This window comes from Coregonus lavaretus (assembly GCF_964263955.1).
Source record: "Coregonus lavaretus genome assembly, chromosome: 20".
NCBI lineage: Eukaryota > Metazoa > Chordata > Actinopteri > Salmoniformes > Salmonidae > Coregonus > Coregonus lavaretus.
Window position 1 is genome coordinate 11260267 of NC_140007.1, and position 12500 is coordinate 11272766.

Consider the following 12500-nt stretch of genomic DNA (forward strand, 5'->3'; position numbering starts at 1 on the left):
ATGATCACTTCAGTAAAGGAAGCAAAAACAACACCGATGAATATGAGGGGAGCGGAAACAGAGAAAAGGGAAGGTGGTTACTTTCCTTTTGGGGCTAAGGCTGGGGCTCAGAGTAAGGATGAGGCTGGGGCAGAGGGTACGGGTGAGGCTTAGGCTGAAGCCAAGGCATCGTGTGCGGCTGTGATTGTGTGTGTGTGGTATTAGGTGCTGAGGGGTGTGTGTTTGTAATGAAACAGCACCAGGTTAGGATCAGGGCACACGTCCCTCTGGAAGAGATTAGGAAAAAAGATCAAAGAGCAGAGAAGAAAGGATCACGCGGTGTGATCGAAAAAGACGGGAGGGAGGGAGAGAAAGAAAGAGAATGATGAGGAAAGGAAAGCGGGTGGAGGGATGAAGTGAGAGAAGATGGGGATGGGGATGGATAGATAGGGTGAGGGATTTGAGGCGTTCGATATCGTTGGGTGTCAGTGCCCTTCGTCGCTGTCGTGAAGCAGGTCATGTGGAAAGGGGAGTGGGGTCAGGGCTGTGCTTTCTGGGTGTCCCATGTCTGAAGTCTGGATTTAATGTTGAGAAATAAAAGCAGCTTTAATCTTTAACTGCAGCACATTAAAACACACGCCAGCACCAGTTCAGAGAGGTGAGTAGGGGAAAAGAAACATTGATGAAGAAATGAAAGAGAGAGGAGCGTATTAGAGATTAAGCGAAGGAGCAGGGGAAACGGGTCCAACAAAGGGGAATATACTGTAGTTAAATCAATCATTCTTTATTTAACAGTAATATGGGACATGTGGGTGGAGATGATGACTCAGATATTAACAAGTGGGTGAGTGACTCATTGATTTCAATTGAAACCACTGTTCCTTTTGTGACTCTTCTGTTTTGTTTTGCCATTGGTGGTTTCACTATGTGTCACCCTCTTGAATCAGAAATACTTTAGGTTTCATATACTAAGCGATGATGAGCTCACCAGGGTGTGTGTGTGTGTGTGTGTGTGTGTGTGTGTGAGTCCTCAGGGTAAGTCACAGTGTGGTCCAGCTGTCGTCCAGTTGAGTGGTTGTTACGGTCCATGGATCCTCTGATCAACAGGGTGAAGCCATGTAGACGGATGCTGTATTCTCTGAGGGATGACAGAGGAAGGAGGTGACAGTAATGTTCCTCAGGGTAGAAGGCTATACTGGGTAACCCAGGATGGACACAGTCACAAAGAAACCACAAAACAGACAGACCACACCAGTGTGTGTCTGTGCCTGTGTGTGTGTCTGTGTGTGTGTTTGCATGTGTGTGTGTAAGAGAAAGATCGTAATGATGATGTATCTGTCATGCGTGCATGTGCACACAAATGCTCAGTCACTCACTCATTTAGCTACTTTCCTGCTAGTCTTACATCTCTCTCTCACGCTCGCTCTAATGACATGACATCACTACACACAAACATGTGGACAAAATAGACATTTCCCCCCTCACACACACAGGGATGGTGCCTCTGTGGGTATCTGATGGTCCATCACTTCTCTGTGTCTTGTGAATAGCTGTGTGACTGGCATCCTGCATCGTACTGCCTTCTCTCACACAGCACATTAGTCTTTACCTCCTCTAATGATTCCCATTCCTTCTCTCCTCTCTTCGCTCCTCTCCCCCTCTAAATGAATGGAATGATGTCATCCGATCCCTTTCTGGCTTTTGTGGCCGCTCCGTGTGAGTGCAGCATTTCAAGTGTGTTTGGGGGGCAGTATGAGCAAAATGGAGTGAATGGTTTCTTGAGGATCTCAGTGTGTATTCCTATAGAACATTGTTTTTGTTGTAAATCACCTTACAGATGAGCTGTAAGGGAACCTCTCTGGGCGAGAGAACCTCATCATGTGATCAGGGGATTTTCCTCTTGTTAAAGCTGCTCTTATAGGTACACTTGTTCCCCTCTCCCTAGCTTCAGCAGGTGTGTGTGTTTTATGACAGAGGGGTGTGTGTGTTTTATGACTTAGGGGTGTGTGTGAGGGTGTAGCACTAACTGCCCTCTCCTCTGGCCTGGTCAGGATCTGAGGTAGCAGTGTGAAAGATGAGAATGTGGTACTGGGACGTGTGTATGTGTCTCTGTGTGTGTGTGTGTGTGTGAGTGTGTGTGTGTCTGTGTGTGTGTGTGTCTGTCTGCTTGCCTGCCTGCCTCCGTGTGCATGGAAGTTTGTGTTTCTTTATCTGTATGCTTCATTGTGGATCCAAACTAAGTATCCAACTGTGTGTCTATATGTGTCTATGTCTCTGAGTGTGTGAGTGTGTGTGCATTAGTGTGTGTGTGTGTAGACTTAGGGGAGTTGTCTGGGATGTTGGCCAGCATCGCTGGTGTCTGCATGCTCATTTCAACAGAAGTAACCCTCTGTGACTGGCTGCTCTGCTCTCCTCTCATCTGCTAGGCTGGGGGGCTTACATAAGCCTATTTACTGTCCCTAGGGGATTCCCCCCATCTTCCTCCTCCTCTCCTCCTCATCCTCCCTCCATCCAACACACCCCTCCCTTATCCCTCAAACACGCCTACTCATTTCTAGCACATTCTCTCCATCGCTCCACCTATCCTTAAAACACAACACGCCTCTCTGTTCAATCCCTCTGGCACACATCCCTATCCCCCTTAGGAGGGTTCCTTATCCCCGTAACACACCTTCTCCTCCCTCCCTCTCTCTCTCTTTCCCTCCCTCCCTCCAACAGATCCATTCATCCCCAATACACCCATCCCTCTCCCCTACTGAGTTTTCCATAGGATTCAATGAATCTCTGTGCATTGAGATGAGTCTCTATTCCTTTCCCCTAGGTATTATATAGTGTATGTAACTATGTTCTCCTTTCCTCTTCTTGTCCTCGGGCCACATCCCTCTATTTCTGCACCTTTTTTTCCTGTTTCTTTTACAGTCTGTTTTCCCCTCCTGGTTTATCATATCCAGCCTCACTGTCAATCTAGGCCAGTGTGACGAGTACTGATATATGAAGAGGCAGGACGCAGACGCAGGAATTAACAAGGTCAAGGTGGTCCTCTGTAGCTCAGCTGGTAGAGCACAGCGCTTGTAACGCCAAGGTAGTGGGTTCGATCCCCGGGACCACCCATACACAAAAAAATGTATGCACGCATGACTGTAAGTCGCTTTGGATAAAAGCGTCTGCTAAATGGCATATTATTATTATTAAGGTTTACTTAATAACGAGAAAGAGAATAACAAAGAGAGAGTAAACGACAAGACGCTTAACAATCACACACAACACAATACAGAACAGTCCAGGGCTAAATAGGGGTGGTGATGAGATGATGAGGTGCAGGTGCGCTGGAGGTGATTAGGGTGCTTTGGGTTTCCATTCCGGTGTTGCTGAGGTGGTGCGCTCAGACCGGTGGCTCAGTAGACTGGCGAATCAGAGCGCCGTAGGGGAGCAACGGGAGGAGACGTGACAGTACCCCCCCCTCCCGGAAGCGCGGCTCCAGCTGCAGGACGTCGCCGACCAGGAAGACGACCCCGAGGACGAGGAGCGGGCCGGTCAGGGCGGCGACGGTGGAAGTCCCAAATTATGTTGGGATCCAGAACGTCCCCAACCGGAACCCAGCTCCTCTCCTCAGGACCATACCCCTCCCAGTCCACCAGGTAATGGAGCCGTCCCCCATGGAACCTGGAGTCCAGCATGTCCCTTACTGCATACGCCGGACTCCGTCAATGTCCAGGGGCGGAGGAGGCGTACCCCGGGGGACGCCTCCAGGAACCACCGGCCTGAGGAGAGACACATGAAAAGTGGGTGAGACAAGGTAGTGAGGGGGAAGGAGCAGCCGGTATGATACCTCATTTATCCGCTGGAGGATCTCAGGACCTTCAACGGCCCCACAAACCGGGGGCTCAGTTTCTTGCAGGGCAGGCGGAGAGGGAGATTTTTTTTGTGGACAGCCAGACACGATCACCAGGCTGGAATACAGAGGCTTCACTGCGGTGGCGGTCGGCTTGGTCCTTCTGCCGAAGAATGGCCCTCTGGAGATGGACATGGGCGGCGTCCCAGACCTTTCCGGCCCTGTGGAACCACTCGTCGACAGCGGGCGCATCGGTCTGGCTTGGTGTCCAAGGGGCCAGGGCCGGCTGGTACCCCAGGACACACTGGAAGGGAGTGAGCCCCGTGGAGGAGTGAACAAGGGAGTTCTGGGCATATTCTGCCCAGGGAAGAAACCTCGCCCACTCACCCTGCCGGTCCTGACAGTGGCAACAAAGAAACCTCCCCAGCTCCTGGTTCATGCGCTCCACCTGCCCATTCGACTGAGGCCTATAACCGGAAGTGAGGCTGGCCGTGGCCCCGATCTTCTCCATGAAAGCCTTCCACACTCGGGAGGTGAATTGTTGACCTGTTGGAACAGGACCTCAGCGACCGGGAGAGCAGAAGGAAGACCAGTTAGTGGCAAAAAAAACGGCATGATTTGGAGAACCGATGACTGTGGTGAAGCCATCAGAATGTGGAAGGTAGGTGACAAAGTCCATGGACAGGTGTGACCAAGGTCGCTGAGGCACTGGGAGAGGAACTAGTTTGCCTGCCGGGGCATTCCGAGGTGTCTTCGTTTGGGCACACACGAAACAGGAGTTGACATAGCGGGAGACATCAGAAGCCAAGGTGGGCCACCAGTATTTTTGGGATAGAGAATGCAGGGTGCGCGTAACACCAGAGTGCCCTGCCGTAAGGGTGGTGTGCGCCCAGATCAGCAGGCGGTCACGGACAGTGGTGGGTACATACAGGCACCCCGGAGGGGCGTTGGAAGGTGCTAGGTCCTCCTGAGCTGCCAGGCAGATGTCTTCGTCCACATCCCAAATGACAGATGCAACGATGAGAGATGAGGGCAGAATAGGACCCCCAGATCCTTCCTTTCTCCAGTATGGTGCATCCTGGAGAGTGCGTCGGATTTCACATTCTGGGATCCTGGGCAGTAGGACAGAATGAATTGAAAGCGAGCAAGGAATTGGGCCCATCATCCGTTTCGCTGCCCGTATGTGCTCCAAATTCCGGTGGTCAGTAAGAATCCGGAATGGATGGACTGCACCCTCCAGCCAGTGTCTCCATTCCTCCAGAGCCAGGACCACCGCCAACAGCTCCCTGTCTCCAACTCCATAGTTTCTCTCTGCGGGGGTAGGCTTTTTAGAGAAAAAGGCACAGGGATACATTTTCTCTGGCTTACCGTGCCACTGGGAGAGGACCCCACCCACGCCCTCCTCCTATGCGTCCACCTCCAGGATGAAAGGACGAGATGGATCTGGGTGTTTTAGGATGAGTGCTGTGGTGAACCTCTTCTTCAGCCTCTTGAAGGTAGTGTCAGCCTCAGGGTTCCAGGCCAGCTTCTGAGGCCCACCCTTAAGGAGAGAGGTGAGCGGGGCGGCTATGGAGCTGAAGGACCTGATGAAACGCCGGTAGAAATTGGCTAAGCCCAGGAAGCTCTGTAGGCCCTTGATGGTGGTGGGAACTGGCCATGACCTGACGGCCTCCGTCTTCACTCCTTCCATGAACACCCCCTGAGGACTGATCCTGTATCCCAGGAAGGAGATGGCCTGTTGGTGGAATTCGCATTTCTCCCCCTTCACCAACAGGCTGTGTTCCCGGAGGTGGAGTAGGACAGCTCGGATGTCCCTGACGTGCTCCTCGAACGTAGCCGAGTAGATCAGGATATCGTCGATGTACACCACCACCTGTCTACTCAGCATGTCCCGGAACACGTCATTGATGAAGGATTGGAACACAGAAGGTGCGTTGGCGAGGCCATAGGGCATGACGCAGTATTCATAGTGGCCTGAGGTAGTGCTGAATGCCGTCTTCCACTCGTCTCCTTCCCGGATTTGGATCAGGTTGTAGGCACTCCTCAGGTCCAACTTGGTAAATTACCGGGCCCCTCGTAGCTGCTCGATGGCAGACGGAACCAGAGGGAGGGGCTACCAGGAGAGGTAGAGCGTCTGATGAACCCCTGTTTCAGGGTCTCCGCCACATACTTCTCCATGGCCTCAGTCTCCACCATGGAAAGGGGGTAAATGCGACTCTTCGGGGGGTGTTGTCCCTCCAGCAGGTCAATGGCGCAGTCCCAGGGCCTGTGAGGAGGGAGACATGTAGCCTTTAATGAAGAGAAGACATCTGAGAGATCTGCGTACTCACGTGGAATGTTGGGCTGGAGGGTGGACTCCGGATTCTCCACTTACGTGGAACAACAAACCACCAGCAGGCAGGTCTTCCGGCATGAGGTGGACCAGGCTGTGATCCTCATGGTGATCCAATTGATGGTGGGGTTGTGTAGTCTGAGCCAGGGAAATCCCAAGACGATCCGGTGAAGGGGTGACGTGATGATGTGGAATGACAGCTCCTCGTGGTGCTCCGGTATTGTGGGAATGGTGATGGTGATGGGGAGAGTGACGTGCGTAATGGTGCCTGATCCAAGGGGTTTATTTCCAGTGAGGTGACGTGTAGCGGAGATGGCAGTGGCACGGTTGGCAACCCCCATTCAGAGACCAGCTCCCTATCTATAAGGTTCCCCGCTGATCCGGAATCTATCATTGCAGTAGAAATGGAAGAGAATGAATAACCAGTCACCGTTATGGGAACTAAAAACAATGGTTTTGTGATAGGAGATGACGTAACACTCACGGAGTGGCGACGGGAATCATACCGCCTGGATAGGGAGACGCCAGGAGATCTGTGGTCCGTGGTGGTGTAGGGGGTGCTGCCCACCTCCATTGGTGAGGATTCGGAAGCAGGGCGGCTTCCATAGCTCAGGTGGGATAACGTCGAGGCTCCGGGAGGTGCTGGGAACGCCGTCTCTCTCTCAACATGTCGTCAAGACGGATGGACGTGGTGATGAGGGTATCAAGGTCCATCTCGCCGTCCCGACATGTGAGTTCCGTCTTAATGTCCTCCCGAAAGCCTCTCCTGAAGGCCGTGCGCAGAGCACGCTCATTCCAGCCGGAAGATGCCGCCACTGTGCGAAAGCTCAGAGCGTACTCGGACGCGGGCCCCTCTCTCTGTTGTAGATGGAGGAGACGCTCACCTCCGTCCTTTCCCTCCATGGGATGATCAAACACCGCCATGAACTGAGCGAGGAAAGTGGGGTAGGGAAACGCCACTGCCTCCTCTCCTTCCCAGACTGCCGTGGCCCAATCAAGCGTCTTTCCTTTAAGTAGCGAAATCACCAGCGTTATCCTGGCTTGGTCAGATGGAAATGCCCCAGGCTGACGCGCAAGATAAAGTGAAACCTGTAGCAGGAAGCCGCTACCTTTAGTAGTTTTACCGTCATAGCGCTCCGGTAGGGTGAGGGTTCCCGCAGAAGTGGGTGATAGCACAGGAACAGGTGGATTGGGGGCACTCGCCGCTCCCTGAGGTGGAACCGGAGCGCTGGGCAGATTATGCAGAGTTTGGAGCAGTACCTGCATTTATTTTTTATTTATTTCACCTTTATTTAACCAGGTAAGCCAGTTGAGAACAAGTTCTCATTTACAACTGCGACCTGGCCAAGATAAAGCAAAGCAGTGCGATAAAAACAGCAACAACACAGAGTTACATATGGAATAAACAAAACGTACAGTCAATAACACAATAGAAAATCTATATACAGTGTGTGCAAATGTAGTAAGTTATGGAGGTAAGGCATTAAATAGGCCATAGTGCAAAATAATTACAATTTAGTATTAACACTGGAGTGATAGATGTGCAGAAGATGATGTGCAAATGGAGATACTGGGGTGCAAAAGAGCAAAATAAATAACAATGTAAATAACAATATGGGGATGAGGTAGTTGGGTGGGCTAATTACAGATGGGCTGTGTACAGGTGCAGTGATCGGTAAGCTGCTCTGACAACTGATGCTTGAAGTTAGTGAGGGGGATAAGTGTCTCCAGCTTCAGAGATTTTTGCAGTTTGTTCCTGTCATTTGCAGCAGAGAACTGGAAGGAATGGCGGCCAAAGGAGGTGATGGCTTTGGGGATGACCAGTGAGATATACCTGCTGGAACGCATACTACGGGTGGGTGTTGCTATGGTGACCAATGATCTAAGATAAGACGGGGATTTGCCTAGAAGTGATTTATAGATGACCTGGAGCCAGTGGTTTTGGCGACGAATATGTAGTGAGGGCCAGCCAACGAGAGCGTACAGGTCACGCGTGGTGGCGTTCAACTGGGCAAGCTGCTGCTGGTGCTGGTCGAGGCACTGGGAAACTCCTGCTGCATCCATTTTCGTGAGGTGTGTGATTCTGTGACGAGTACTGATATAACAAGAGGCAGGACGCAGACACAGGAATTAACAAGGTCAAGGTTTACTTAATAACGAGAAAGAGAATAACAAAGAGAGAGTAAACGACAAGACGCTTAACAATCACACACAACACAATACAGAACAGTCCAGGGCTAAATAGGGGTGGTGATGAGATGATGAGGTGCAGGTGTGCTGGAGGTGATTAGGGTGCGTTGGGTTTCCATTCCGGTGTTGCCGAGGTGTTGCGCTCAGACCGGTGGCTCAGTAGACCGTGGAATCAGAGCGCCGGAGGGGAGCAACGGGAGGAGACCTGACAGCCAGGAAGTAGTCAGTCAGTGTGTGTAGAAGTGTTGCTCAAGGACGGGACAAAACAACCTTACAGTGCCCACATCCAGAGGAACCTTGAACGCAGTCAGGCAAGGTGTGAATGCAGTCACAAAAAAACACACATGCATGGACATACACACACACACACGCACACACACAGAGCCTACACACACATTGTTATACCCACACACTCTCCTAAATTGCAGCTGGCCTCTCTTTTCCCACGGCCCTGTGAGTGTATTTTGTCTGGGAGCGGCTGGGCTTATCTCTGTCGTGTCACAACAGCCCCGTTTGTGTTGGAGGGGATTTGCAGCCTGTAGGGCCACAGGGCCACCGGGGCAGGGCAAGGGCCAGGGGGCCACGGGAGCAAAGGTCAACACTGCAGCACTCACACAATACAGCCACACCACAGGAAACAATGTCAGAGAGTGAGTATGCAGAAGAGATACCACACACACTTTTAACCGCAAACCGTAAAGATCACACAAAGATCTTATTGTCCACTAAAATGGTTTTCAGTCATAGCCGTCGTGGAATTATGCAAAGGTGGTGTTACAGTAGTAGTGCTCCTATCTGGGATAGGAGACACTCCCGGTACCGTTTTAGAGGTTACTGAATTAACAGTCTTACAGAAGGGAACCATGTTAATGTGTGGTGTTTTTCTTGGTCTGTGTCCAAAATGGCACCCTATTCCCTATACAGTGCCCTACTTTTGACCAGGGTGCCATTTCGGACACACTCTGGGTCAGTGTGCAGGCCCTACTGTAATGTTCAGCAGAAGGTCCCACTGGAGGAAGAGTGAGACAGATCCAATCCCCTGGGTATTGGAGAGATGGGATGACAGGAAGGAGAGGGGACAAGAGGGTCAGAGAGGGGGAGAAGAGGAGGGAACAGGGGAAAACATCACAATTCCAGTGCACCCGTGCAGCAGGATCCTGTTTGGCTCCAACGTCAGCGTTCAGTTCCGAGCTTCCAGGAAGGTCTGCTTGCTCTGGGAGAGTGAATCAGAGAGAGAGAGAGAGAGAGAGAGAGAGAGAGAGAGAGAGAGAGAGAGAGAGAGAGAGAGAGCGAGAGAGAGCTAGAGAGAGTGAAAGATAGAGAGGAGAAGAAGGGCTGGGAGAGGGAGAGAGATGGAGAAGGGTGGGGAAAGGGAGAGAGAGGATGAGGGAAAGGGAAGGAGACAAGGTATGGAGATGTAGAGGTAACGAGAGATAGAAGCGCATAGAGAGGGGTAGTCAGGTTAAAGACCTATTGCATTTCTGGATAACAGTTATTTTTCCCCCAATAAAATTTTTCAAAAATAAACATAAATTGCTTCTTAGCGAAGAGCAATTTCTCAAGCAAGAATTTTGTTAAGACTGTCTGGGTGTGTTCTGAGTGAGGGTACTAATTGGACAAACCTAATGGGAGGGATATGTAACCTGAAAACTAGCTGTTATTGGCAGAGAGGTTTGAAACTCTCTTTGTTATTTGTTTATTAACCTATACCGCCTGGTGATTTCGCCAGGCAGGCCAAAACTCCATCCCACCAAAACAGTGGCAGTTGGTGCCGTTTAAGATGAGGGAGAACGATATTATTTTTTAGGAGCATGGACTTATTTCTATTACAGCATTTTGGATGACTGTCATTCATATTCCATTCACCCAGCTAAATGTAACATCGATAGGTTTAGGCTATTACATGTTCCCTGTACCCATCATGAGGTTGCTACAACCTAGCCTATGAATGAAGGTTTACAACGTTGGTGCACAGGTCGAGAGAAAAATGTGATTAATCAAGGTGACAGACAGTGACACATTCAATACCTCCTAGAACACTTTTGCCTGCATCTAGCTGATCTAGGGTGTAATCATTAGTCCAACAGTTGCAAACGAGAGTTTCTATTGGACAAATTCAGGTATATTTATCCCAGTTTTGTTCCGTTTGCTTCCGTTTAAGATTTTTTTTTTAACAGAATGGCCGGAATGAATAAACCCCTGTTCACAAGCAAACACAGTTCACTTTCATAGCAACCACATACAAACAGCATGATCACTTTGCTCGTTGTGTAATTCCTTCTCGCATCTACATGCTCTCCTCCTCTCACCTGTTCCCTTCGTTTGTGGACTTCAGTGCACAACACATTAGCTGTCTGTGTCCAGGCGAAAAAACCTCTCCAAGACAAACCTTCATATCATAACCGCTAACTGCTACACACAGCCAACATCGTTCTCACCATATTAGCTAACATCATAGTCAACATAGCTACTAGAACTAACGCGTTAGTAAACCCACTACAATCATGCAGTACAGTGTACAGTCCGCAACCAGTACAGCAGTTACACCGGCCGGCCCCGGGGGCAATACATTTATAAAACCAAAAGCTTACCTTGACTTGGAAGAGTTCCCGTGTTGGATAGCCGTAGCCAGCTAGCTAACATAGCATCCCTCTCTGTTTAAGTTGGGTGTTTGAGTAGGCTAAACTAGCTAGCTGCATTCGCTAGCTAAGTGAAAGTGAAAAAAAATACAACGAAATATAGCTATCTCTCTCTCTCTTGCTTCTGCTTCATTTTTGAAGAAAGGAATTTGTTCAAAACTGTTCAACTATTGTCCTTCTCTTTTAGTCAACTACTCACCACATTTTATGTACTGCAATGCTAGCTAGCTGTAGCTTATGCTTTCAGTACTAGATTAATTCTCTGATCCTTTGATTGGGTAGACAACATGTCAGTTCATGCTGTAAGAGCTCTAATAGGTTGGAGGACGTCCTCTGGAAGTTTACTGTGTAAGTCATAATTACTGTGTAAGTCTATGGAAGGGGGTGAGAACCATGAGCGTCCTAGGTTTTGTATTGAAGTCAATGTACCCAGAGGAGGACAGAAACTAGCTGTCTTCCAGCTACACGATGGTCCTCCCCTTCCTCCACTGCATGAAAACAGGCTGGTCTTTTCAAACAGCTCTATTATTCCAACCTCAATATACACTGAGTACACCAAAAATTAGGTACACCTTCCTAATATTGAGTTGCCCCCCCCCACTCCAATGCTTCCTAGAGTTGTGTCAAGATGGCTCGATGTCCTTAGGGTGGTGGACCATTCTTGATACACACGGGAAACTGTTGAGCATGAAAAGCCCAGCAGCATTGCAGTTCTTGAAAGAAACCGGTGCGCCTGGCACCTACTACCATACCCTGTTCAAAGGCACTTCAATATTTTGTCTTGCCCATTCTCCCTGTGAATGGCACACAAACACAATCCATGTCTCAAGGCTTAAAAATCCTTCTTTAACCTGTCTCCTCCCCTTCATCTACACTGATTGAAGTGGATTTAACAAGTGTCATCAATAAGGGATCATAGCTTTCACCTGGATTCACCTGGTCAGTCTATGTCATGGAAAGAGCTGGAGTTCCTAATACTTTGTGTACTCTGTGTATATAAAACACAGGAAAAATAATGTTTTTGACTGCACTGGGCCTTTAACATCAGTGTAGGAGTCGACAGCTCTGGAGATAAACTACTGTCCAGGACTAATTAGAGGAGAATAAATATACATTCTGGGAGAGAAGATTGTGGGCTTACCCAATTGGAAGCTACTGTCAGAAGGTTATGAATAGGAGGGGAGTTTGGTGGTGGTGATTGTGGGAAAGGGAGTAAGACGAGTAGCAATACATGGAGGAAGAGAGGATCGTAAACAGAGAGCGGAGGTGTGGAGAGGAGGTGTAGTGTATCAGTGTAGGAGATCTACAGGGAGAGGGAGGGAAAGAAGAGTGATAAACACTGGTTTCTGGTGCCTGTCACTCCTGTATCCGCATCTTGGACAGCCCTGCGGCCTTGGCCTTGGAAGCACCGCCCGGACCATAGCACAGGGAACTCTTTGTCCCCTTTCTCAGATCATTGTGTTTTCCATCTCCCAGAGAGAATGATCTGGGCTGCCTGGCCTGGTCAGTGGTGGGCTCAAATGTCGGA